The sequence below is a fragment of the Ornithorhynchus anatinus genome, chromosome 15 (assembly GCF_004115215.2).
Source record: "Ornithorhynchus anatinus isolate Pmale09 chromosome 15, mOrnAna1.pri.v4, whole genome shotgun sequence".
Classification (NCBI taxonomy): Eukaryota; Metazoa; Chordata; class Mammalia; order Monotremata; family Ornithorhynchidae; genus Ornithorhynchus; species Ornithorhynchus anatinus.
Window position 1 is genome coordinate 25,166,418 of NC_041742.1, and position 27,452 is coordinate 25,193,869.

Here is a 27,452-nt window from a genome sequence, read left to right on the forward strand (position 1 = left end):
ACTTCTCCCTCCCGCTTGGGCCGTGAGCCCCGTGTCAGGCGGGGACTGCGTCCGACACGATTATGGCTCCATCACATTCAATCGACTCTATTTATTGAGCGTTCACTGTACCGAGCGCTTGGAAGAGTACAATATAACAGGCACACTCCTCGCTCACAATGAGCCTACGGTCTAGAGGGAGAGACGGACATTAATAGAAATATATAAATTACAGATATGTACCTGAGCGTTGGGGGGCTGGGAGGGGGATGAATAAAGGGGGCGAGTCAGAGCGTGGCAGAAGAGCGTGGAAGAAAAGGAAAAGAGCCTTAGTCAGGGAAGGCCTCTTGGAGGAGAGGCCTTCAATAAGGTTTTGAAGGTGAGGAGAGAAATCGGCTGGCGGATATGAAGAGGGAGGGCGTTCCGGGCCAGAGGCGGGACGTGGCGAGAGGTGGGCGGCTAGATAGAGGATTATCTAGATTCTCTGTCCATTCTCTTCTATTCACCTGAGCACTTAGTGCAGGGGTTGATTCATAGTAGATGCTTAACCAGCACCACAGTTATTGTCATCATCATCATCGTTAAAATGGTATAGTACGCATCCTACTGTGTCATAGGCACAGGGCTGAGCAATGGGAGTTTGGAGTAGGACATCTTCAGAATCAGTTTTTCTTCTAAGCTCAATGGTAGACCCATTCAGTTTTCCAAAAATTCGTTTTTTCACGCTGCTGTGGAAATCTTACCCATAAGGGGACCTAGACAAATGATTTTAAATAATGTCCTTACAAGGAAGCTTTTAGTGGCACTCAATCAATCAAATGTATTTATTGCGCACTTACTGTGTGCAGAGCACTGAAGTAAGAGCCTCAGAAGGAACCACGTTCTCTGCTCACAATGATCTTACAGTGGTTAGAGGGGGAGACGGACATTACTGTAAATAAATAAATTAGGGATATGGACATAAGTGCTGTGGGGCTGAAAGAGAAGTGAATAAAGGGTGGAAATCTAAGTGCAAGGGTGATGAAGAGGCAAAAGGGTTCACTGTGGGCAGCGAACGTGCCTATTTATTATTGTATTGTACTCTCCCAGTGCTTAGTACAGTGCTCTGCACACAGTAAGCACTTGATAAATACAAATGAATGAATGAATCATCCTTTCCTTCTGATTTTGCTTTACTCCCCTTAGTTTTCATTGATTTCTTCCAGCTCCCCTGATTTCTTTTCCTTTGTTTCTTTCTCTCCTTCCATTTAGATCACGAGGATGGACTGACAGCTCCGGAGAGCGAAGCCCTCGATTCCTCTGCCCAACAGAGATGGCAGAGAGAGCCACCGCGGAATCTCTCCACCCAACACTCTCATACGGAGGAACCGCTTCTCGGAGGGGGCGAACAGGCCGGCTCCCTCTCTTTACCCTTCCCCTGGAGACGTCTGACAGGAGGGTCACTGAGACGATCATTTTGGAGCGGGAGGGTCGTGTAGGATGGGCTGAATGAATAAGGAATGGATCGAGATCACCCCGCGTCTCTTCGCCATCCCTCGAAGCAATCCCGTCAAGATCAAAGAACTCGCGAACACCGCCCCCGCTCCCATCTTCTGGGGGAGCCGCTGTGGAAACAAATCCCCGGTTCTGCCATATCTGCTGAACCCCTGAGCCATCCCAGATCCCCCAACACACTTCCTCCTTGGCTGGAGCCATGTCCGCATCGACCATCTCCTTGCTGGTGCATTGTACAAAGGCTGGGCCGCTGTTCAAATACCTCCACTGCAGGCGGTCGGATGGCCTTACTTTAAGATTCCCGAATCCTCCGGGATGGGGAGCGTCAAACTCCAACAGGATTAAGGTAAGTGAAGTGTATGTGATGTCGGCCATGTCCCTTGACTTGGAAGTGCTATTTTCTCAGAGACTTTTGTCTTTTTTCTCAGGGGCGATTTTCTCAACCACTGCACTTAGATTTGCTCCCTTTGGTCACCTCTCCCTCAGCCCCCCAGCACTTACGTTTATTTTTACAAATGTCTATCTCCCCCTCTGGACTGTAAGCTCGTTGTGGGCACGGAACATGCCTACCGACTCTGTTCTGTTGGCCTCTCCCAAGCGCTCAGTTCAGTGCCCTGCATAGTAAGTGCTCAATAAATACCATCGACAGGGGGATTTTTAAACCAAGCGGGAAGTGCCATGTAGGTGAGAACCATCTGGGACAAAGAGCGCATGAGGGAAGAAATGGTCATTTTTTGCAATCCCTTTGCCAACAGTTGAGAAGCAGCGTGGCCTAGTGGAAAGAGCCTGGGAGTCAGAAGGACCTGGGTTCTCATCCCAGCTCCGCCACTTGCCGGCTGTGTGAACTTAGGCAAGTCATTTCGCTTCCTTCCGCCTCAGCTCCCTCACCTGCAAAACGGGGATTAAGACCGTGAGCCTCATGTGGGACACGGACTGTGTCCGACCTGCTTAACCTGTATCTTCCCCAGCGCTTCCTACAGCGCCTGACACATAGAAAGTGTTTAACAAATACCGTTAAAAAAAAAAAAGAAAAAAGTCAAACAAAAAAACCCAATTTCTAACAGAGTAAGGAAAGTACAGAACAGTTAAAAAAAAAATCTTCCTCACACTCCTAGCTTGAAAGATAAAAGGTGTAAGGCATTTTTAATGCTTAAAATAAAAAAAGCAGTCTCGCCCCATGATGTGGTCAGCCAGGAAGGAATTGGATGTTTTCCAAGCTTGGCTTTCATGCTGAGGTGGAAATAGAGGGACGATGAGAATCATCAAGAGATCTTAGCTCCTTGTGGGCAGGGAACATGTCTACCAACTCTGTTGTATTGCACTCCCCCAAACGCTTAGTACAGTGATCTGCGCAGGGTAATCGCTCGATACCGTCAAATGATTGACCAACGTCTGTCTCACCCTCTAGACCGTAAGCTCACTGTGGGCCAGAATGTGTCTCCCAACTCTGTTGTATTGTGCTGTCCCAAGTGCTTAGTACACAACTCTGCACACAGTAAATGCTCAATAAATACCACTGATTGATTAACTGACTGCATCCCCTGGGTCAATCAATCAGTAGTATTTAACGAGCACTTGCAGTGTTCAGGAGCACTGCAGTAAGCACTAAGGAGAGTACAACAGAGCGGGTGGCAATGTGGCCTAGTGGAAAGAGCCCAGGCCTGCGAGTAAGAGGACCTGGGGGGTCTAATCCAGGTTCCATCACTTGCCAGCTGTGTGACCTTGGGCAGAGCACTTAAGTTCTCTGTGCCTCCATTTCTTCAACAGTGAAAATGGGGATCCAGTAGCTGTTCTCCCTCCTACTTAGACCGTGAGCCCCATGTGGAACAGGGACTGTGTCCGACCTAATCCACTTGTTTCGACCCCAGCCCTGACGCATAGTAAGTGCGTAAGAAACATCATTAAAAAAACCAAAAACCAAGAGATAGGCACAATCCCTGCTGAAAAACAAAAGGGATTTGAAAGGCTCCGGGCAAGTCGTAAGAGTTCCCCACGACGTCCATGAATATTGCGGGATCGATTTTACAAACGTTGACAGTAATTCTGCCTTGCAGGGTTAGACGAGGCACCTCGGTGTCTTCTTGTCATATCCGACTCTGCCTCTCCGCATGAAAACAGCCAATAAAGGTGAGGCTGAGGCATTACAGCTTTGCAAGAAAATCACATTTTTTTGTTGTTATTTTTCAAATGGTATTTGTTAAGCGCTTACTGTGTGCCAGGCACCGTTCTAAACACTGGGGTAGATACAAGCTAATCAGGTTGGACACGGTCCCTGTCCCACAAGGGGTTCACAGTCTTCATTCCCATTTTCCAGATGAGGCAACTGCGGCACGGAGAAGTGAAGGTCATCCAGCGGACAAGTGGGGGAGCCGGGATTAGAACCCAGGTCCCTCTGACTTCCAGGCTGGGCTCTACCCACTGGCCACGCTGCTTCTACGGAGTTTTGGAACTCCATGGCATTAGAGTGCGACTTTTTGTCTCATCCGAGGTACGGAAAACCTCAGCCCACGAAGCCACACGCGGCCACATTAGCATTCAGGGAGAGCAGCTAGAGAAATCCTTCGGCCGCAAACCTCTGTAGGAACCGAGGGTGGATGTGGGAACGGGATGGAGATGTTTTAACGTCTGCCGGTTGAGCAGGCTGCTCTCTGTGACCATCGTAACCTGTAGGTGGGTGTGTCTCTTTGGATATGTGTGGTGTTTCTAAAGCACTTACTCTGTGCCGGGCACTGTACCAAGTACTGGGGTAGAGACAAGCTCATCAGCTTGGACCCACCCCCTGTCCCACACGGTGTTCACGGTCTCAATCTTAAGGTAGTGTGAAGAGACCCCTAAGAGAGAGTAGTCCGGTTAATACCCCTGGACTGTAGAGGAGAAAAGAACCATCTCTAACTTCTTTCTATAATTTGAGCGGCACAGACGTGGGAGATGCTGAGAAGCAAAATGGCAGCCACTGCCTGCTCATCCCTCAACAGATCCTCAATATTCCCAACCAGCCTGGCTCCCTTCTGGTGCTATGCTGCGGGGGGAATATAAATTTGAACATAAAATGCACAGAGGCCAGAAAAAGTTGGCTGTCAGAAAAAAAAAAAAAAAAAAAAAAAAGGTATTCTCTAACCTTGATACCGCCGAAGGAGAGACTAGAATTTTTATCCGAATCAACGAGAAGTATTTCATTTTTAGCCTCTGCTTTTGTTTTTTTATCCCTGGATACAGCTCCAAACTGTAAGCTCATTGTGGGCGGGTAATATGTCTACCGACTCTGTTAGATTGTATTCTCCCCAGTGCTTAGTGCGGGGTTCTTTGCACACGGTAAGTGCTCGATAACTAGGATGGGTGCTGATGAAATTTTCCCCCTTTTATCCCAGAAAAAAAAAGATAGGTTAAGAAATTATGTCTCACACAGGACTTATTCCTCAACTCCCTATTTAGATGATGAGTTTCCATGAACCTACCACTCTGATTGAAAATTTCAGCTAACTGTAGTCCTTCTTAAGATAACCACCATTTCACCATTCATTATATGGAAAAGAACAATAAGATAAATTAGCTAAATTTCTCTTGGCAATTTATAGCTCCTTATTAATGTTCCCTCTTACTAAAGTGGAATAATTTGAGTCCTCTACTTTGACTGCTGGCAGCGAATGAATTTTCTAAGTACCTCAATACTTTTTGCCGCAGAAGTCCTTAAAAAGAGAGAAAATGCCAATATCCTGAAATCCATCAACAGAGACTGTAAACTCACTGTGGACAGGGAAGGTGCCTCCCAACTCTGTTATACGGCTCTTTCCTAAGTGCTTCATCCAGTGCTCTGCACGCAGTAGGTGCTCAATAAATACAATTGATTGATTTCCTGTTAGCCACTCAACCCATGATCTGTTTGGATTCACTAAAACCTGTGTCTCCAACTCTTTGGAAATTCATTTTCGGCAACATCGAAAAGGAGAGAGTGACTCTCGGACAACAAACAATTGCAAACCTGTAAAAGGAGATGAGGAAATTATTGGAGAAGCAGTGTGGCCTAGTGGAAAGAGCCCAGGCCTGGGAGTCAGAGGACCCGGGTTCTGATCCCGGGTCTTCCACTTACCTGCTGTGTGACCTTGGGCCAGTCACTTTACTTCTCTGGGCCTCAGTACCCTCATTTGCAAAATGGGGATTCAACACCTGTACTCCCTCCTACTTAGAATGTGAGCCCCAGGTGGGACCTGTTATCTTGTACCCAGTGCTTAGTACAGTGTCTGGCACCTAGTACGTGCTTAACAAATATCACTATTATTACCATGATCCTTTGCAAAGTCAGGTGCTTAATATGGTGATCTATGCATCCTTGTCAGACCAGTTTGATTTAACATCTTAATTAATGATCCGGAAAATGGAAAACGAGCATGGCATTTAACTTAAGACAGGAGAGATTTAGTGAAGAGAATAAATTATATGTAAGGAAACAGTTTAATGGGTAGCTAGGGGACAGCAACAAAGGGAAGTCCAAAACTCTCTAATAATAATAATAATAATGATAATAATGATGATGGTATTTGTTAAGTGCTTACCATGTTTTAAGCACTGGGGTAGATACAAGCAAATCAAGTCCCTGTCCCATGTGGGGCTCACAGTCTCAATCCCCATTTTTCAGATGAGGGAACGGAGGCCCAGAGAAGTCAAGTGATTTGCCCAAGGTCACAGAGCAGACGAGGAGCAGAGCCGGGATTAGGACCCATGACCTTCTGACTCCCCGGCCCCGGCTCTAGCCATTAGGCCACGCTGCTTCTCTCTGCAGTCACTCGCCAGAGGGCAAGACGGGGGACTTGATTCCAGATGTAACCTTGCTGTCTCCCCCCTCACCCCCCAAAACCCTGCAGGCTAAAACCAACCTCCAGCAGTCCCTTCCACCAGACGAATCTCGTTTTCCCTCTGGTGGATTCACGCGCCTAGTCTACCGCCCTCTAATTTTTAATTGTGTTGTAGTTTCCTCCTAAACAAAGGTTTTCGATGCAGCTAATAAAAAAAAAATCTTTCTCCGGCTATTCAAGGATGAATAATGCTCTCGAGTTCCCACTAATTTCAAACCACAGGGGGCTTTTTAAAAAGATTGTTTTGTTTTGCTTTGTGTTTTTTAAACAGAAGGTGGAACGCCAACCGGGGAAACAATTTTTTGACTGTCAAAACATTCATTTCGCTCCGTTCCTGGCAACGGAGAAGCAGCACGGCCTAGTGGATAGAGCATGGGCCTCGGAGTCAGAAGGACCTGAGTTCACTTCTCTGTGCCCCGTGTGGGACAAGGACTCTGTTCAACCTGAGAAGCAGCGTGGCTCAGTGGCAAGAGCCCGGGCTTGGGAGTCAGAGGTCATGGGTTCAAATCCCTGCTCTGCCACTTGTCAGCTGTGTGACTGTGGACAAGTCACTTCATTTCTCTGTGCCTCAGTGACCTCATCTGTAAAATGGGGATTAAGACTGTGAGCCTCACGTGGGACAACCTGATTACCCTGTCTCCACCCCAGGGCGTAGAACAGGGCTCTGCACATAGTAAGCGCTTAACAAATACCAACATTATTGTATCTACCCCAGTGCTTGGTACCTTGCCTGACACACAGTAAGCAGTTAACAAATACCAGTAAAAAAAAAAAAACCCAACATATTTTATCCTCATTGCATAGATGAGGAAAGTGAGGCAGAGAGATGTGATTTCATCGAGATCACCCAGCAGGCAGATGGCAGAGCAGGATTAGAACACAGGTCCTCCGGCACCCAGGTCTTTGCTTTTTCCACAGATTGACTGGGTAGTAGATTGATTTGGGGGAGTTGTTCTTTTTTGTCTTGGATCGTATGGAATCTCGGGGTTATCCAGAGCAGGTTTGAAGGCAACATTTACATAAAATATAAACACAAGCACTATGACATTTTCCGGTTCTGCTCAGTCACTGGGGGTAAGTATACAGACCACGAAAGACTCTGGGAAAATTCAAATAGGGAGAAGGAAAGAAAATATTAAAGATCCTCCAGTATTTACTGAATATTTGGGGTCGACTTTTGGAGAGCTTGGCTGGCTGACGATCCAGATGTTATTTACACAGATCGTCTACCATTTTAAGAATTCTCCTTACTCCGTCGGACCCCTGATGAATGCTCCTCGGGGTTTACTTTCGGGTAGAAATAAGGATATTAATGTTGACTCATTTGATAGCTGGCTACGCTTTAATTCCACCGGTGACAACTAAACGCTTTGTCTCAACACATCTCCAGAATGGCATTCGCTCGGATGAACTCGTTAAGCCACGGAGACTGACGGTCGCTCCGTAAAAATCTGACAAAGTTATCCGATTTTAGAGTGATTCCATTACTACCTGCATTTCATTTCCAATCAAAATGAGGTCCGATGGACGTTTGGTCAGGAAAGGCAAACACGAAGAGGAAAAAGCTCACCTTGCTAATTAAAACCAAATTAAATTGCCTCTCTCATCCCTTCCCCTGGTTGATTAAGGCGAATAGCATTCACCCTGCTCAGAGACCAAGAAATGGTTTCACGTGAGCACCAGCTCAGGCCTGAGATGGCTGAGTGAAGCTGTGGAGCATCTAAGTTCTTAAAATCAGAACAGTTAGGGATATGATTTCCCTTCAACCTCGCAGGAGAGAAAAAGTGCTGAAACCAAGTTCTGCTACTAATGATAGCAATAATCATAATAATAACATTAAGGATAACAATACTGATAAGGAGAAGGATTATTTTTATCTTTATTACCAGGACTTGGTATCAGTACTCTTTCTAATAATAATAATGATAATTATGGTATTTGTTAAGTGCTGAGCACTTGCCAGGCACTGTTCTAAGAACCGAGGTAGTTACAGGATGATGGGGTTGGACACGGTCCCTGACACACATGGGACACACGGTCTTCATCCTCACTTTACACATGAGGGCAGTGAGGCCCAGAGAAGCAAAGCGACTTGCCCACCTTCACAGAGCAGACAAGTGGCGCAGCCAGGATTAGAACCCAGGACGTCTGACTCCCAGGCCCGGGCTCTTTCCACGAGGCCACGCTTCTTCTCATTCGCTGGTGGAAAGCGAATGCCGCTTCGAATGTAATGCTTTGCCCCTTATATACCATACGCTCCTTGCGGGCAGGCAATAATCCTAGTTAATATTAGCGGTGGTGGTTAAACTCTTACTATGTGCCAAGCACTGTGCTAGGCGCTAGGCTAGATATACTACTATCAGAACAGACATAATCCCTGTCCCTCATGAGTAGCACAGTTTAAGTGGGAAGGAGACCAGTCATTTAATCGCCATTCTACAGGGAAACAGAGCAGTCGGGTGATTTGCCCAACATCGCACCGCAAGCAAGTGGCAGAGGTGAGATTAGAACCCAGCTCCTCTGACTCCCAGGACCGTGCTCTTTCCACTGGGCCACGCTGCTTCTCCCATGTCTTGGGCTTCCACTGTGATTTCCCAAGCGTTTAGTACAGTGCACTGCACCCAGTGGGAGTTCAATAGATACCATCACAACTACTGCTGGTCCCAACGCCAGGGCACTTCCAAAGGAGGGAAAGAGTGAACACGGGGAGAGAAAGGTAAGAGGAGGTCATTTACTCCAGAAGGACCTAGTCTCCAGCCACATAACTGTGAGAAAATGATTTTTCCAACCTTTTTACCTCAGGTTTCTAAAACCGCATAACCGGATGTCGACGTGTTCTCCCAGGGCCAGTTTGATATGCGGGACAGTCTGTGGGCCTGTTTGCTAAGGGAAATGAAAGAATGCCTTGTTTTATTTTTTTACATTCTTCATTCTTCAAAGAACTGGCAAGTGGGAAAGGGAGAACAAATCCAAATGGCAAAGATGGGGCCAGAACAACTCTCCAGATTTAAATTTTCCTACCCTTCTGTGCACACTTCCCGTTTTCCAGACTGCACCTGCTCTCCATCTTGGTTGGGTGGTTTGAGAAGGTCAGTCGATAAACGGAGAACCGGCAGTACTTACTGAGCCTTCGCTGGGGGCAGATCGATCAATCGATTAAAGGTGTTTATTGGGTGCTTACTGTATGCAGAGCACTGTACTAAGCGCTTGGGAGAGTCCAATACGACAGAGTCGGTTAGACACGTTCCCTGCCACAAGGAACGGGGAGGCAGACATTAATAGAAATAATTTAGAGATATGTACTGACGTGGCGTGGGGCTGAGGGTGGGGCGAATTCCAAATGCCCAAAAGGCACAGATCCAAGTAGAGCCCGGCCCTGGGAGTCAGAAGGTCACGGGTTCTAATCCCGGCTCCGCCACTTGTCTGCTGTGTGTGACCTCCATTTATTGCCACTGTTCTCGTCTGCCCGTCTCCCCCGATCAGACTGTAAACCCGTCAAAGGGCAGGGACTGTCTCTATCTGTTGCCGACTTGTTCATTCCAAGCGCTTAGTACAGTGCTCTGCACATAGTAAGCGCTCAATGAATACTATTGGATGAATGAATGAACCTCGGACAAGTCACTTCACTTCTCCGGACCTCAGTTTACCTCATCTCATCTGACCCCTGTGAGCCCCACGTGGGACAGGGAGTGGGTCCCACCCAATTTTCCTGTATCCACCCCAGTGCTTAGTACGGTGCCTGGCACAGAGTAAGCACTTAAATTCCACAATTATTATTATTATTTATAGGCGCCGCAGAAAGGGAGAGGGAGCCGGGGAGAAGAGAGTTTGATCGGGGAAGGCCTCTTGGAGGAGATGAGAGGCTTTGAAGATGGAGAGAGAAGTGGTCTGGCACATATGGAGGGGGAAGGAGCTCTAGGCTAGACCGCTGTACTGAAGAATTGGAGATCTTGGGGGTCTTTAAGTAGTGACTCTGAGGCTGGGACAGACAGCTTAACTAAGTGATTGATCGATTCTCTGTGCCTCGCTGACTTCATCTGTAAAATGGGGATTAAGGCCGTGAGCCCCTCGAGGGACAGGGACTGTGTCCAGTCTCACTGTCTGTCTCTACCCCAGTGCTTAGTACAGTGCCTGGCACATAGTAAGCGCTTAACAAATACCACTGGAAAAAAAGGCCACCAAATGATCAATCAGTGGTACTTACTGAGCGCTTACAATGTTCAGAGCGGTGCTTGGCACATAGTGAGAGCTTAACAAATACCACGATCACCGAACACTGAGCATTTAGAAGAGGACTATAGTGAGACAAATCCCTTGCCCTCTAGGTTACAACGGAACAGGACACTGCTTTCTGATCTCCTACATGTTTTCCCAACAGTTTCTGTGTTGCGCTTGACTTTTTCCTAAAGGTCATCTTTCGTAGGAGGATGTTCGTTGCCGCTTCTGGGTGCCTCCCCAGAGACAGAAGAACAGCAAACACGTTCCGAGCGTCTCAGTCCAATTCCTAAAACCGTTTAAATAACAATCGAGATCTAATACCGTTTGTGGACAGAGAACATGCCCCCCCCCCCGCCCCGCCCCGCACTTATAGACAGACCCGTAATTTATTTTTACATCTATCTCCCCCTCTAGATTGTAAGTTCCTTTTGGGCAGGGAACGTTTCTACCAACTTTGGTGTATTGTGCTTTACCAAGGGCTTAGTACAGTGCTCTGCCCATAGTCTTGGCTAACGCCGTCGAGTCGTCCCTGACCCGTAGCGACTACCTGGACACGTTCATTCAATAGTATTTATTGAGCGCTTACTATGTGCAGAGCACTGTACTAAGCGCTCGGAATGAACAAGTCGGCAACAGACAGAGACGGTCCCTGCCGTTTGACGGGCTCACGGTCTAATCGGGGGAGACGGACGGACGAGAACGACGGCGATAAACAGAGTCGAGGGGAAGAACCTCTCGTAAAAACGATGGCGACTAAATAGAATCGAGGCGATGTACATTTCATTAACAAAATAAATAGGGTGATGAAAATATAGACAGTTGAGCGGACGAGTAAAGTGCTGAGGGGATGGGAAGGGAGAGGGGGAGGAGCAGAGGGAGATGGGGGGAAAAGAGGGTTAAGCTGCGGAGAGGTGAAGGGGGGGCGGTAAAGGGAGTAGAGAGAGAAGGGGAGCTCAGTCTGGGAAGGCCTCTCAGAGGAGGTGAGTTTTAATTTAATTTCTGACCCCTAACGACTCCTGGTTGGACACATCTCTCCCAGAACGCCCCATCTCCATCTACGATCGTTCCGGTAGCGTATCCATAGAGTTTTCTTGGCAAAAGTATGCAAGCGGTTGCCCAGGGCCTCCTTCCACGCAGTAAACCTGAGCCTCCGCCCTCGGTTCTCTACCTTGGCACCCCCGCCCAGCAAGGGTGAATTGTGACTTGTAACAGATGGCCTTCCGCTAGCTGGCCACTGCCCGAGCTGAGAACGGACTGGGCATGCCTCGGCTCGACTCTCCCTCCCGTAGCCAAGACTGGTAGAGGACTGGAAACTCTCCAGATGCCATCCTGAGAGGGTCTGCACGTAGTAAGCGCTCAACCAATAGCATCGATCGATTCTGGTCCTTCTTGGGTGTTTGGGTCGGCCAGGGGTTGCGGGATCGACGACCCCAGCATCTCTGAATCGGAGGGGGTGGGGGGGGCCGGTGCCCTTGCCCAGAGAGGTGGGATTCCCCCAGAAGACCCCCCATCCGACATGAGGCCTGTTCACCATCTTCGGTCTTCATGCCACCTTTCCCTCCACCAAAATAATAATAATAATGTTGGTATTTGTTAAGCGCTTACTATGTGCAGAGCACTGTTCTAAGCGCTGGGGTAAACACAGGGGAATCAGGTAGTCCCACGTGGGGCTCACAGTCTTAATCCCCATTTTACAGATGAGGGAACTGAGGCACAGAGAAGTTAAGTGACTTGCCCACAGTCACACAGCTGACAAGTGGCAGAGCTGGGATTTGAACTCATGAGCCCTGACTCCAAAGCCCATGCTCTTTCCACTACGCCACACTGCTTCTCTAAGAGAAGCGTAGACTGAATTTGACCCGTTTCTAGCTCCTGGTCGGAAACGGAGCCCCTGGTTAATCCGTGACCAGTCCCTGACTACATCGATCAGTGGTATTTATTGAGCGTTTCCTTCGTGCAGGGCACTGGGGAGAGTACAAGGCAACAAGAGTTGGCACATGCCTCGTCCAACGTTTTATGCCGCAGATATTTTCCAGGGTGATAATAATAATGGTATCTGTTAAGCACTTACTACGTGTCAAGCACTGTACCATGCGCTGGGGTAGATACAAGATCATCAGGATGGACACATCAGCCACTTGTCTGCTCTGTGGCCTTGGGCACTTCTCTGTGCCTCAGTTATCTCATCGGAAAAATGGGAAGTAAGACTGGGCGCCGTATGTGGGACAGAGACACTGTCCAGCCTGATCTGCTTGTATCCACCCCAGTGCTTAGTACAGTGCCTGGCACACTGTAAATGTTTAACAAATACCATTATTATTCATTCATTCAATAGTATTTATTGAGCGCTTACTATGTGCAGAGCACTGTACTATGCGCTTGGAATGTACAAATCGGCAACAGATAGAGACATGCCCCATCGAAAGCTTTATGCCACAGGTATTTTGCAGGGTTACTGGCCTCCATCTCCGGAAGCAAAAGATGGGTGAATCGCTGATATTCATTGGGTGCTTTCGGTGTGCAGAGCGCTATTCTAAGCACTTGGGGAAGTACAATCCAATGGAGTCGCTAGACACAATCCCTGCCCATAAGGAGTCCACAGTCTATAGGATCTTTAAAGATCTTAAATGTTCTCAGTGGAAAAATTTTCCTTCTTCGCAGATCATCAGCGATTGCGTTTCCTGAGCGCTTACTATGTGCAGAGCACCGTACTACGTACTTGGGAGAGTACAGTACAGCAGGAGTTGGCAGACACACTTCCCGCCATGACGAGCTTCAGATGACAGTATGTTTCTATTTTTTTTCAAAGGTATTTCCGAAGCACTCACCATGTGCCAGGTACTGCTCTAAGCGCTAGGGTAGACACAGGCTAATGAGGTTGGACGCAGTCCACGTCCCCCATGGGGCTCCCAGTCCTCATTTCGCTTCATTCCTTTTCTCTCTCTGGCCTTCTCCGGTTAGACTTCTTTCTGGAAAAAGTGATTTTCCCAACTCGCTCCCCTTTTCTGTTTCCAAGGAAACTAGTTTCCATTCCAAATCTATTCCAAGCAGGTTTTTCTCCACATCCTGACCTGACCGGTCACCCAGGAAATTCAGAAAATAAACCCAATCCTTTACGTCCGATGAATCGTGTCTCTCCCCTCTTGGTGTTCCTACCGTCCGATGTTTTCTTTTAGGTGGGGAGTATGTCTTGGCACACGGTATTCATTCAGGCCATAGACATTTAGCTCTTTCAATCACTGGAATCTTAAAGCGTCTTCCATCCTCATTCAGGATCTTAATGAAATGGTACTTATTGAGTGCTTACTGTGTGCACAGCACTGTACTAAGCGCTCGGGAGAGTACAGTATGGCAATAATAATAGGAGTGATTATTATTATGGTATTGGTTAAGCACTTACTTTGGGCCCGGCACTGTTCTACACACTGGGGTAGATACAAGCTAATCAGTTTGGACACAGTCCGGGTCCCCCATGGGGCTCACTGTCTTAATCCCCATTTTACTGATGTGGTAACTGAGGTCCAGAGAAGTTAAATTCATTCATTCATTCACTAGTATTTATTGAGCGCTTACTTTGTGCAGAGCACCGTACTAAGCGCTTGGAATGGACAAATGGGTAACAGATACAGTCCCTGCCCTTTGACGGGCTTGCCCAAGTTCTCACAGCAGACGACTGGCAGAGCCAGACCCAGGCCTTTCCGATTATTTTGTTAATGAAATGTACATCGCCTTGATTCTATTTAGTCGCCACTGTTTTTACGAGATGTTCTTCCCCTCGACTCTATTTACTGCCATCGTTCTCGCCTGTCCGTCTCCCCCGATCAGAACGTACGCCCGTCAAACGGCAGGGACCGTCTCTATCTGTTGCCGACTTGTTCATTCCAAGCGCTTGGTACAGTGCTCTGCACATAGTAAGCGCTCAATAAATACTATTGAATGAATGAATGACTCCCACGCTCACGCTCTATCCACTAGGCCACACTGCTTCTCTAGTCAACCCAAGTTGCTCTTGTACCCTTTAAATTCAGTCTGTTCTCTGATAAGACCAAGGATGCATTCTAGAAGAATCCATCTCCAAGAAAAACCCTGTATTGGAGCGACGGCATAAGCATGCACATAACCGTTCCTCTGATATTACATCACAACTGGAAGGAGACGTGCTGTCACCCTAATGATAATGTCCCCTAATTGATAATAATTGTGGCACTTGTTAAGTGCCTACTAAGCGACAAGCCCTGTACTAAGTGCTGGGGAGGATATCCATCTGAGGTTGATCGACAAGCCCCATCCCGCATCTGAAGGGAGGGGGTGAAAACACATGCACACAAACTGACCGTACTCAGACTTCCATATCCAATCACCGCTATTTATTGAGCACTCAGAGCGTGCACAGCAGTGTACAGAATGAACCGCTCTGGGCACAGACGCCGTTTGGGTCCCAGGGCGTCCTGAGACACGGCAGTACGGTTCGTTCCGAGATGGAGGGGGAGCCGCGACGTTCCACCTTCCTTCCCTCCGCCCTCAGGGCTCCCAAGGGGAAGAGGAAGGGGCGAGAGCTTGGAAGAGGATTTGACATTCTGGTTTTGAACCCAAAGAGTACGGTCAGCCTATAATGTTCGCTCCAGTCAGTGACAGGGGCGAGCAGAAGGAAGTGAAGACGACAGAAGCGGCCGACGTTGGTTGGGGGGGTGAATGGCTTTAGAAACCTATCTGCCAGACCAACTGGGTTAGTGAGTCGCAGAAGAGCCACACACGGGTGTCAAAATTCTAAATTCTAGGTTTTCAGCATCACTTTTGCAAATCGTTTGCCACTCTGGGAAAAGATTGGCTGAAACCAATAGCTAGTATGAGATCTGGGGGATTCGATAACTGTCCGCTGTTCACGTATCTTTTGCCCATATTAGCATGTCTAATTGCAGCATGGTGGATTGGAAGTGGACTATAAAACTAGACTGTTGGCTGTAAGCTTGTTGTTGGCAGGGACTGTGTCTACCAACTCTTTATTTATGCATTCACTCGACCCTATTCGTTGAACACTTATCGTGCGCAGAGCACTCTACTAAGCACTCGGGAGAGTACAGTGTAGCAATGATAATAATAATAATGAGTAATTATTATTATGGTATTTGTTAAGCACTTACTTTGGGAAGCAGCGTGGCTCAGTGGAAAGAGCCTGGGCTTCGGAGTCAGAGGTCCGACTCCCGGCTCTGCCACTTGTCAGCTGTGTGACTGTGGGCGAGTCACTTCACTTCTCTGTGCCTCAGTTCCCTCATCTGTAAAACGGGGATGAAGACTGTGAGCCTCACTTGGGCCAACCTGATTCCCCTGTATCTCCCCCAGTGCTTAGAACAGTGCTCTGCACATAGTAAGCGCTTAACAAACGCCATCATTATTACAACATAACAATAAACAGAAACCTTCCCTGCCCACAACGAGCTTACGGTCTAGAGAGCTCACTTAGCCAAAACAGACTCTAGAACTCTGTTATACAGTACTCTCCCAAATGCTTAGTGCAGTGCTCTGCACACAGTAAGGGTTCAATAAATGACTGATTGATTGATCAGGGATGCTTAGTGCAGTGCTCTGCACACAGTAAGGGTTCAATAAATGATTGATTGATATGTAGGCCTCCAATACCCGCTGCGTTCTACGCTACGCATCTAGAGAAGGCAAAGCTTTTATCAACAAACATACCCCTCAATATTCTTTCGCCCGCTAACTATGACCTGGGATATAGGAAGCAGCGTGTCCCCGTGGAGAGAGCACGGGCTTGGGAGTCACGGCGGTTGGGTTCGAATCCCCTATCTGCCACTTGCCAGCTGGGTGACCCTGGGCAAATCACTTCTCTGTGCCTCCATTTCCTTAGCTATAAAATGAGGATTCAATCCCTGTTTCCCCCCCCCCCCTACTCAGAATGTGAGCTCTGCACAGAGTAAGTGCTCAATAAATATGACTGCTTGGTCGCCTCTTTGAAGGGAGAGGGTTTTTATCTCCAAGGAGGCAGAGGCATAGTGGATAGAACCTGGGAGTCAGAAGGTCATGGGTTCCCATCCCGGTTCCACCACCGTGGGCAAGTCACTTCACTTCTCTGGGCCTCAGTTCCCACATCTGTAAAATGGGGACTGAGACTGTGAGCCCCACGTGGGACAGGGACTGCGTCCGACCCGATTTGCTTGTATCCGCCCCAGCGCTCAGTACGGTGCCTGGCACGTAGTGGAAGCACGACGGATACCACAGTTACTACGATTAACCCCAGCCGCTCCGAACCAAGCCATTCTCCGGGAGGAAGCTAGGCGTTTAGGAAAGTGCTCTTTACCTCTTTCAGGCCATGAGGACCCCTCCAAGACCAGCAGCTGCAGCTCTGACCTCTCGCCTCTCCAGCCCAATATTTCTCTGTCGGCGGCTGCCCTGTCACTGACCCGGATTTCGGAAGGCGTCTCCCAGCCGCCCCACGGGCCTCCGCCCCGACCGACCGCCGGCGGCAGAATCGTCTTCCTCCGACAGCGTTCTCCTCGCCACGTCGAGCCCCAGCTCTGAAGCCAACGGTGACTCCCGTCCGTCGCCCCCTCGAAACAATTCCCACCCGGCCGTCGTGAGCCCCTTAACCCTACGATTCCCCCCGTCCCTACCGGCCTCCGCCTCCTGCTCCCTTAGCTCTTCTCTAGCCAAAGACCGCCCCGTTCGAATCGCCAGAGCCTTAACCCCGGCACATTCTGTTTCTCCGTCCTCCTCTTCCCCGACGGGCCATCCCCTTCCCTCCTGTGGAACGCTCGCTCCTCCCCTAAAGCCGCCACGGTCTTCCCAGTGGTCCTTCGGCATTCCCGTCTCGACGCGCCCCCATCGACCCACTTGGGGATGCTTCGGTCCTTCGTTTCCGTGTACGCTGTACCCGATTACGTCCCGGGCACACGGTCGATGTACTTTGCTGTCCTGTGTGTTTGTGTGTGCGTGTGTACGTGTGCGTGTGTGTGTATACGGGCTTGTCCTGTCTCGCCTCGTCGACTGTAAGCTCCTCGAGCCGAGGGGCTGCGTCTTCTCTCCTCCGTGACTCCTCGTGGCGCCTTGCAGGCGGAGAAGCTCCTAACGGCCGGTCGGCCGGCCGGAGAGAGAGCCTCCCGAGCCCGACGTACAAAAGGAGCCGAGCGTCCCAAGAGAAAACAAGACTTCCTAAAGGGTACCTCATCCCGAAAGAGTAACGGCGGAATGGGCGGAATCTAACTCATCGCCTTCCCAGCCAGGGGCTGACGGAGCCGTCCTGGCTAAGTGGCGGGAGGTAGGAGAGATGAGGGCACCGCGGCATTGTATATGCAACACCATTTTATAAAAATTATTTGCATCTGGGATGCAAAAATCATTTGAGGAGGAGTGGGGCCTAGTGGCTACAGCCCAGGCCTGGGAGTCAGAAGGATCTGGGTTCCAATACCAGCTCCGCCGCTTGTCTGCTGGGTGACCTCAGGAGAGTCACTGCACTGCTCTGCGCCTGAGTTACCTCAGCTGTGACATGGGGATTAAGACTGGGAGCCCCATGTGGGGCAGGGAATGTGTTCAACCTGTCTTGTATTCCCCCCTGGCGCTCAGAACAGTGCCCAGCGCATAGTAAGCACTTAAAAAGATACCATAAAAAAATAAAATAAATGAACTCCTGCCCAAAGCTCACTGGGCTAGGGTGGTGGCCCAGTCAGCTACACGATTTTAGGACAACTCTGAAATTGGATCAGACGATAAACTCCGTCCTGTGAGCCAGGAATATCTCAAGAAAGATCCGCTGAGGCCCTGGCTGTAGGCTTTTGCTTTGATTTCTGTCAGAACTCTGAGTGCCTAGATCATGGCCCCCAGGAGGGAAAATTCCCTCAGGAAGTTGGACCGGGAAACTGCTTCATTTTTCTTTTACTGCTACTTGCTAAGCGCTTCCTATATGCCAAGCACTGTACTCAGCACTGGGGTAGATGCGAGATGATCGGGGCCGACACAGTCTCTGCCCCACCTGGGGCTCACGATCTAAGTAGGAGTGAGGACGATTTAATCCCCACTTTGCAGATGAGGGAACTGAGGCCCAGAGAGTTGAGGTGACTTGCCGAAGGTCACACAGCAGCCGAGCGGCAGAGCCGGGATTAGAACCCAGGACCCCTGGACTTCTGACTCCTGGGCCCTCGCTCTTTCCACTGGGCCACGCTGCTTCTCATCAGGGAGGTTGCAGAATTGCTCTAGCTGGAGACCCTTAAGGAGTTTTCCAGAGATCTTTAGAGACCAGAGAAATCGTGTCCAGATGGTTTAGCCAATAATCCTGTTAATGCTAATAATGATAACAATAATAATGTGCCAAGCACTGTGCTGTGTACTAGGCTAGAAACAAGATAATCAAGATTAAACCCTGTCCCTCAGCCTAAGCAGGAGGGAGGACAGGAATTTCATCCCCATTTTATCGACGAGAAAACCGAGGCCCAGAAAAGCAGAGTGATTTGCCCAAGGCCGCCCGGGAGGTAGGTGGTGGAGCTGGGATCGGCATCTGACTGCCCAGACCCAAGCCCTTTCCACTAGGCCTCACTGCCTCTCCTCCCACGCACTTAGTACAACGTTCTGCACACAGTAAGCGCTCAGTAAATACGATCGAATGAATCCCTCCATGAATCAGACGATCGGGTGAGATTCCCCTCCAGCTCTGGGATTCTCGACAACAAAAAATGCATTTCAACGATCCCCCCGCCTCGTGAGAGAGGCTTACTTACCCCGTGGCTTATGGGAGAGAGACCGGCCCACGGACAGCGAAATGGTCGGCAGAAACGACGGAACCTTGAAACGACAAAACCTTAGCAGAACCCAGAGGTTCTCACTCTCTCTTGGTTCGAAGGGATCGAAGTTCTATCGCTTGCATAAAATTCCCGATCAACTCGGCTGCCTCTATCTGCCCGGCACCTTCAGGAGTCGCTCACTCCCCTAATGAGCTGTTTTCCATTTCAGTTAATCACTGAACACTTTTATCGAGTGCTTACTGTGTGCGGACCACTGTACTAAGCGCTTGGGAGAGGACGATAGAACCATAGAACAGACATGTTCCCTGCCCACAATGAGCTTACAGTCTGGGGGGTTGGAGGGAGACAGACATCGACAGAAAGAAATTATGGATGGGGACATAATTGCGGTGGGGTTGGGGAGGGTGAAGAGAGGGAGCGAATTAGGGTGACAGAGAAGGGAGTGGGAGATGAGGGCCTAATCAGGGAAGGCTTCTTGGAGGAGACGTGGCTTTAATAAGGCTTTGGAGGGGAAGAAAGTCATGTCCAGGGTGGCCTCTCTCCCCCCGCAGCCCCGGTTTTCTCTACAGCCAACTCTCTGTTCTTCAGCTTGCGTATGGTAAGGATGGGTAGTAGAAACTTCCACTATTTCACCCCTCCCGCTCTGGGCTCGCGGAACTAAGATCTCATCCCTTGGATCACCCTCCCTCGGCCCCACCACACATGTCTAAATCTATCATTTATTTCCATTAATGTCGGTCTCCCCGCTAGACCGTAAACTCCCTGTGGACCAGATCCGCTGTATTGTCCTTTCCTAATCGCTTAGTACAGTGCTCTGCACACAGGAAAGGTTCAGTGAATACGGTTGATTGATTCGATCGGACGATTCTCCCAGCCACTGTGAGGAGAGTTTCTCCTCTGTTGAATTCTTCCCCGGTGCTTAGTATGCTCGCGTGGAATTCAGTAAATACTACCGACTGGCTCTGCACACAGTAAGTGCTCAATAAACGCTATTAATTAATTTACCCCTGAGCTTAGTACAGTGCTTGGCACACAGTGAGCACTTAGCAAACTTAGTACTGTACCATTAGCACTTAGTACTAGTACTATTTACGAATGAAGAAGTTTTTCATCGTAATAAACTTAATATATAATATGTAATATAAGTTTATGATGATGAAAAGCTTCTTCATTCGTAAATTGCTCATTTATATTGACGTCTGCCTCCCCGTCATAATAAATGTAAATTTATTATGGGCAGGGAAAGTTTCCTCTTACTCTGTGGTATTATACTCTCCCAAGCGCTTAGTACAGTGCCCTACAAGCAGTAGGTGCTCAATAAATACCAGTGATGGACTGTTTCAGTGGCGATGAATATGTCCAGTGCTTTCTTGGAGAAAATCAGATGAAAACATCATTAGCTTCCAGCAGGGATTGGATCAACTCATGATCTAGAGGACCAGAGAGTTTTAGAGGGAAAATTAGGGATTTTTAGAGAGGAGAAGCTAACGGAATAAAACTGGACCAACCCTAATCATGAAGACGGAGATGCAGGAGGGGAGTCGCTTAACATTCCGGTGTCACTGTGTAGGAAATGGAATTCAAAACCGAACGGGCCATTTTTTCTTTTAATGGTCTTTGTGAAGCGCTTACTAAGTGCCAGACGCCGTATTAAGCGCAGGAAATGGAATTCAAAACCGAATGGGCCATTTTTTTTTTAATGGTCTTTGTGAAGCGCTTACTAAGTGCCAGACACCGTATTAAGCGCTGGGGTAGACACAACCTAAACAGGTTGGACACAGTCGATGTCCCACGTGAGGCTCACAATCTTAATCTCCACTTTACAGTTGAGGGGACTGAGGCCCAGGGAAGTTCGGTGACATTGGTTTGATCCAATCAATCAATCGATGGTATCTACTGAGCACTTACCTCCCTGTACTAAGCGCCTGGGAGAACACCATGCAAGAGAGTTGGTAGACACGATCCCTGCCCACTAGGAGTTCACAGTCTAGAGGATTCCATCAGGGAATTGTCGACCACTTCATGTCTCTATGTCCACAGCAGTCCCTGTGGCTTGTGTCTGTTGGTGACAGTGATGATGTCGCGATAACGCACGGGTCTGCGTTCTCATCCTGGCTTTGCTGTGTGTTGTGTGACCTTGGGTAAGTCACTTGTCTGGGCCTCGGTTCCCTGTCTGTAAAATGCAGAATAAGATCCTGATTCCCATGTGGGACATGGACTGTGTCCAACCTGATTAGCTTGTATCTATCCCAGCACTTAGTACAGTGCCTGGCACAGAATAGGCACTTAAGAAATATCACAAAAAAAGAGCGAGCCCTCCCTGCCTTTATTTCTGCCTCTCTTAACCTCCACAACTTCCAAGAACCAAGGTAGCTTCACAGATACAGCTGAAATCTGTTTTCAGTTTCTGAGATTTCGTATTTCTAGACTGTAAGTTCGTCCCTAGACCGTAAGCTCCTCTCGGGCAGGGAAAGTGTCCACCAGCTCTGTTCTACAGTACTCTCCCAAGTGCTTAGTGTAGTGCTCTACATCCGGTAAGCGCTCAATAAATACCTTTGATTGATTGATTGATAGGTTCTTCACCCAGAGTAAACCCATCAGTTCAAGTCCCCGGTTTCCGCCCACCCCTTCACTGCTGTATCAAGCGTTTCCGAGAACTTTCTCACCAAACAGCATTAACTTTTAAGAGCTCTCTAACGAATGTGTCACTTGTGAAGTCAGACCCTTGATCCCTGGCCGCAAAACAAGGAAAACCCGAATGACAGAAAGGGGGTTTACCATAAAAATCACACGAAAAGTGAAGAGAAATGTGGGGGACTTGGAAGACCTCAAGATAATTGGTTCTTTAATTTCAGTTTGGGGTGAGAATTCTATTTTCTTCCATTTTACTACGGGGCTCATGCTTCTTGTCCTTTCGCGTCCTAAGTTGTACGTCTATACATTAAGCGACGATCGTGTCTGTTAAGCATTTATTATGTGCCAAGCACTGTGCTTAGCGTTAGGGTAGATAGGAGATGGACCATAAGCTCGGTGCGGGCGAGGAACGTGTCTACCAACTCTGTCGGACCGTACTCTCCCGAGTGCTTTGTACAGTGCCTTGCCCACAGTAAGTGCTCAATAACTTTCATGAATTGATAATTAGATCAAGAGGATCCCGGGGCTCACAGTCTCAGAGGCAATTTTAGCCCCAGGTTACAGAAGAGCGCTTAATATAGTGCTTTGCACACCGTAGGCGCTCAATAAATACGATCGAACGAATGAATGAGAACCGAGAGGTCCAGAAAAGTTAAGTGATCTGCCCAGACGGCAGGTAAGAGGCAGGGCAAGAACCCCAGGGCGCTGGGGGGTGAGTTTTCCGAAAGCAGGGAAGCATAGATTGCTTTCGGCAAAGATGCAGTAAAAGACAGAATATCAACCTTGAGCGTGTTTCGGTTAAAGACCTAGAATTGAAAGCCGAACCTTCACGGTTTTGGGCCGGCTACTTTACGGACGCGCAAACCTGGGGAGGAATTCAAGTGAACAGTCAGACTTGCAAACTGGCTACTAGAGTGACGGACAGGATTAAAACGTTTGGGGAAGGAGGCAAAGAACACACTAAATATAATCCCTGCATCACTGCTGAGCAAATCTTTTACAACTTGATGTTTCCACAGGCGATTTGCCTCTTGAAATTCCTGGCTGCCTCCTTGTCGCCTGATATCAGGCCGGTTTCCCTGCCCATTCGGCCGGACCCCGAGCCTGATCGACCTCGGACCGTTCCCCGTCCTCTTCTGAAAGGAGAGCAGAGGGCAGAAGAAATGTCCTGAGGGAAGTTTTTAAAAGGAAGAGCCTCAACGGGCGGTAGAAATCAAAACTCCCCTCTTGGAGGTAGCTAGTTCCATGGGCTTAGTACACCGCTCTGCACCCGGTGAGCGATCAGATACCATCGATGGATTAGCAGAAATGAGGGGAAGTTTTTGCCGCTAAAAAAAACAAACAGAACTATGGGGAAATGTGCTTACTAGATAAAGTTGATCTTTGATACCAATTCTGCTGTGATAATTCATGAGTGAGGCACGAGACTTTCAGCATAAAAAATAAATCAGCCCAGATTTCTAAATGTGCGGTGTTTCTTGTGAAAGATCCTCCCTTCATTTGAAAGCTACGTGGCCAGGGGACGTGTCTCCCGACTCTGTGGTGATGTACCCTCCCGAGCGCTTAGTACGGTGCTCTGCACAAAGTTAGCGCTCAATGAGTATGACTTGAAGGGCACGAAGGTTCAGGTACAGTTGGGCTTATCCTTCTGGGACGTCAGGTGCTTACTATGTGTCAAGCACTGTCCCGAGCGCGGGGGTAGATACAAGACCGTCAGGTTGGACACAGTTCCAGTAGGGCAGAGGTGGTGGTTGGCTCGTGTTGACGTCTTGATTCCAAACCAACCCATGGAAATGAACTTTCACCCATTTCAAAAGTTGGGAGGCCCACGTTCAGAAGCAGAGAAGCAATCAATCAATGGGATTTACTGAGCGCTCACTATGGGCAGGGCACTGTACTAAGCGCTTGGGAGAGTACAGTCCAACGGAATTGGCAGACACGTTCTCTGCCCACAACGAGCTGACAGTCTAGAAGCAGTGCGATAATATCTTGGCTTTGCCTTCTTTCTTTCTCTTCATGGCACTTAAAGAGCTGGTTGGCAGCTAATGTTCTTCAGCTTTTTATTTTATTATTAAAATGAGAATTTCCTCCCTTCTCCAGAAGCTGCGGTGCTCTTCTACAACCCCACAAATCGAAATGAGAAATGTATTCCTGTTTGCTCAATGGTCCTCTGTCTTTAGATTACCTCTGGGGAGCAGAGGAAGAGAAAAATGTAAATATCTGAAGCGTTCGTAAAGAAATGTGTAAGATCCTAGGGAAAACAAAAGCACTAGATGTAGCACTTTTGTGGGAAGAGTCTAGAATGAAGAGGGATTTCACTCATTCTATAGTAAACTCTTGACACATTTATAACAAAGTACTTTGTATGTTTACATAGTCTTTAAAAACCTGTCTTTGTCGTACACCTGAAAATATTGTATTTTTCCATTCCTGCTGGATTTTTTTTTTTGCAAAAGGATATTTTAATAAAATTACATTTCTAAACATGAAGTGTTTATGGTTCTTTTCTTAAATCTAGGCCTCCTTTTGTCATGGAAAATAGGTCAGGCTGACCTTTCAGGGAGGGCAGCTTGGAAAGAAGAATTCAACTAGGGGTGGGTGGGGGAGAAATGAGGGGAGAAATCGTGGTGGACACGGGATCCCCGGAGTCTAAAAATAGAGAGGAGGGGAAAGATGGGGGACCAGCAGAAGAGTTTGGAAAACTCGGCAGAAGATCAGTCAAAGGCAAAAATCTTCAACTTCTAGCCTTAACCTTCCTCCCAACTTAATAACGATGGCATCTGTGAAGCGGCTCACTGTGTGTTAAGCACTGTTCTAAGGGCTGGGATGGGACAGGGACTGCGTTCAACCTGATTTGCTTGTATCCACCCCTGGGCTTAGTACAGTTTCTGGAACATAATAAACACTTAAACACCACGATTATTATTATTATAAACACTAATCAGGTTGGACACAGTCACTGTCCTACATGGGGCTCAAAGTCTTGAACCCCATTTGACAGATGAGGTAACTGAGGCCCAAGATCATACACTACTCTCCCACACACAGTGCTCTGCATACACTGTCCATTGATTTAAGTGGCGGAGTCAGGATTAGAACCCAGGTCTCCTGACTCCCAGGCTGTTTCACGAAGCCACACTGCTTCTATTTGAAGATCTCATGACTCCAGGCAGAGTGGGAAGCGTTCCCATTAAATTCTAGACTGATTGCATGAGTTGAAGGAGAGTAAATGAATCGGCCAAAAGCACTGGCAGGCGTTTAGGTGACCCCCAAATACCTAAATCTTTCCACCATAACCAACAATTTTAAGACTGTACCTTCATTTTTCAGAAACCCAATCTGTCAAAAACAAAATCCCATTATGCCTGAACGATTGGTGAGTCTTCAGCTCACCTAACACCTGCTCGTTAATCTACACCAAGTAGCGGAGTCAACCACTGGGGCCTCTAATAGGTTGAACCTACAAATGGAAATTCTCATTCTTGTCTCATTCCTGCACGGGCGGGCATTCCAACGAAGGCATTCGGCCCTGAATAACTGTCCTTTTTTTTTTTTTTGATGAAATCTAAGCATCAGAGAAAAAAAAAATCAGTGGTATTTATTGAGCGCCTGATACGTGCAGAGCCCCTGTATTAAGAGCTCGGGAGAGTCCAGCGCAAAGGGGCCGGTAGATCCAATCAGTACCCTTAGGGAGCTTACAATGGAGAATCCATCCTCCCAATTTTTTATTCTAAATTCCTTGAGGGCAGGGTTTGTGCCTAACCACTCTACTGAATGATGAGGCGGGGTCTAATAGAAAGAGCACAGGCCTGGGATTCAGAGGACCCGGGTTCTAATCCTGGCTCTGCCACTTACTTGCTGTGTGACCTACGACAAGTCGCTTAACTCCTCTCCACCCTAGTTCCCTCATCCGCAAAATGGGAATTCAATCCCTCTTTTCTTCCTTCTAAGACTGTGAGCCCCAAGTGGGACCTGAGGATCTTGTATCTACCCCAGGGCTTAGTACGGCGCTGAATAGGAAACACAATTATTACTACTACTACTAATGATGATAACTTAAATCGCGGCATTGGTTAAGTGCGACAGTGCTCCGCCCAGACTAAGAGGTCAATACATGCTATGGATTGATTCTGGTCAAGTCATGTGAGATACAAGTCGATCGGAGACGGTGGCAATAACAGTCGAGTAAAATGTTGAGTGATGTTAGTATAACGTGCTTGCACTATGCTGGTGTTTCGGAGCCAGAGTGAATGTCATCTTTTCTCAAGCTATGTTTTATGAGCTCTTATGCCCCAAGCGCTTTGCACATAGTAAGCGCTCAATACGATTAATAATAATAATGAGCTCAGTAGGTCTCTCTCATGCTCCCAACATTATCTTGCATTCTTTTGCATCATCAGAGACAACACTTAAAAAAGGCAGCTGAAATCACACTGTTCTCCACCCTACTGAGACCGTGAGCCCCAGTGATCTCCTATCCCAGCGCTTAGTACAGAGCTTGGCACATAGTATGCTCTTATTATCATAATAGTTATTTCTCTCTCATAGGGTTACTACAGTGCTCTGCCCCAAGCGCTCAATAAATAGTGTTGACTGAGGTCATGTGATGTAAGATACAAGTCAACCACAGATCGTGGCCATATCACTCTTCAGTAAATTGTCTGTTGATATTAGTCGGTCGGTCACTCGGTATTTATGGAGCGTTTGCTATGTGCAGAGCACTGTCCCGAGCGCTCGGAAGAGTACAGTACCCACAATACACAAGTAGAAAGAGCTTGCATTATGCTGGTGCGTGGGAGTCAAAGTGATAAAAATCGACGCCGTCTATTCTCCAGCCATGTTTTATGAGCTCAGTATACCTCTCTGACTCTCCCGGCACCGTCTCGAATGCTGTCACGACATCAAAGACACACTTAAGAAGAAAGGCAGTTGAAGTCATACTGTTCGCCCTCCTCCTTGGACGGTGAGCCCCAGGTGGAAACGGATTTTCTTCTCTATCTACCTTAGTGCTCATACTGAGCGCCTAACAAAAACCACACATATGATGACGATGATATAGCTGGGGTGGGTGAGCAGAAATTACGGAGGCCCAGGACAAGTGGGGCCCCGGGACCTCTCAATGGGATAGGCTCGTGACTTCTATGAAACTCTTCGAGGGTAGGATCAACCAGGATTTTTATTTCCTACGGACGGTGTCGGAAGAAAGTCAAAAAGAGCCGCCCAGTGTGGGCGAGAAGCGATGTGACACTGTTCTGGAGAGGCAGTGTGGCCTAGTAGAAAGAGCGCAAGCCTGGGCGTCAGAGGGCCCGGCTTCTAATCCCGGCTCTGCCACTTGCTTGCTGGGTGGACTTGGACGAGTCGATTAACTTCCTCTCTCTGTGCCTCAGTTTCCTCGACTATAAAATGGGGATTAAATCCTCCCCCTTCCATGTGAGCCTCACGTGGGGCAGGGACGGCATCCCACCTGTTAAATTTGAAGCTGCCCCAGCACTTGACAGATGGCGAGTGCTTAAAGACCGTAATAAAG

At 48.2% G+C, this 27,452-nt stretch overlaps 2 long non-coding RNA genes across 4 annotated transcripts in view; one reads left to right on the plus strand and one right to left on the minus strand.

Moving 5' to 3' along the window:
• LOC103171403 overlaps positions 1-24,415 on the plus strand; it is a 37,723-nt gene extending 13,308 nt beyond the window's left edge. For 2 of the 3 annotated variants that reach the window (XR_003764803.1, XR_005660880.1), the window contains exons 2-4: positions 1,231-1,819; positions 13,203-13,326; positions 16,867-17,981. This is a non-coding gene — a long non-coding RNA (uncharacterized LOC103171403). Of the gene's footprint in view, positions 1-1,230; positions 1,820-13,202; positions 13,327-16,866; positions 17,982-22,944 lie in introns of those variants that run through there. The other variant, XR_003764805.1, reaches the window with a different exon arrangement.
• Positions 1-27,452, minus strand: part of LOC114816983 — a 45,667-nt gene that overhangs the window by 17,177 nt on the left and 1,038 nt on the right. The window lies entirely within an intron of this gene.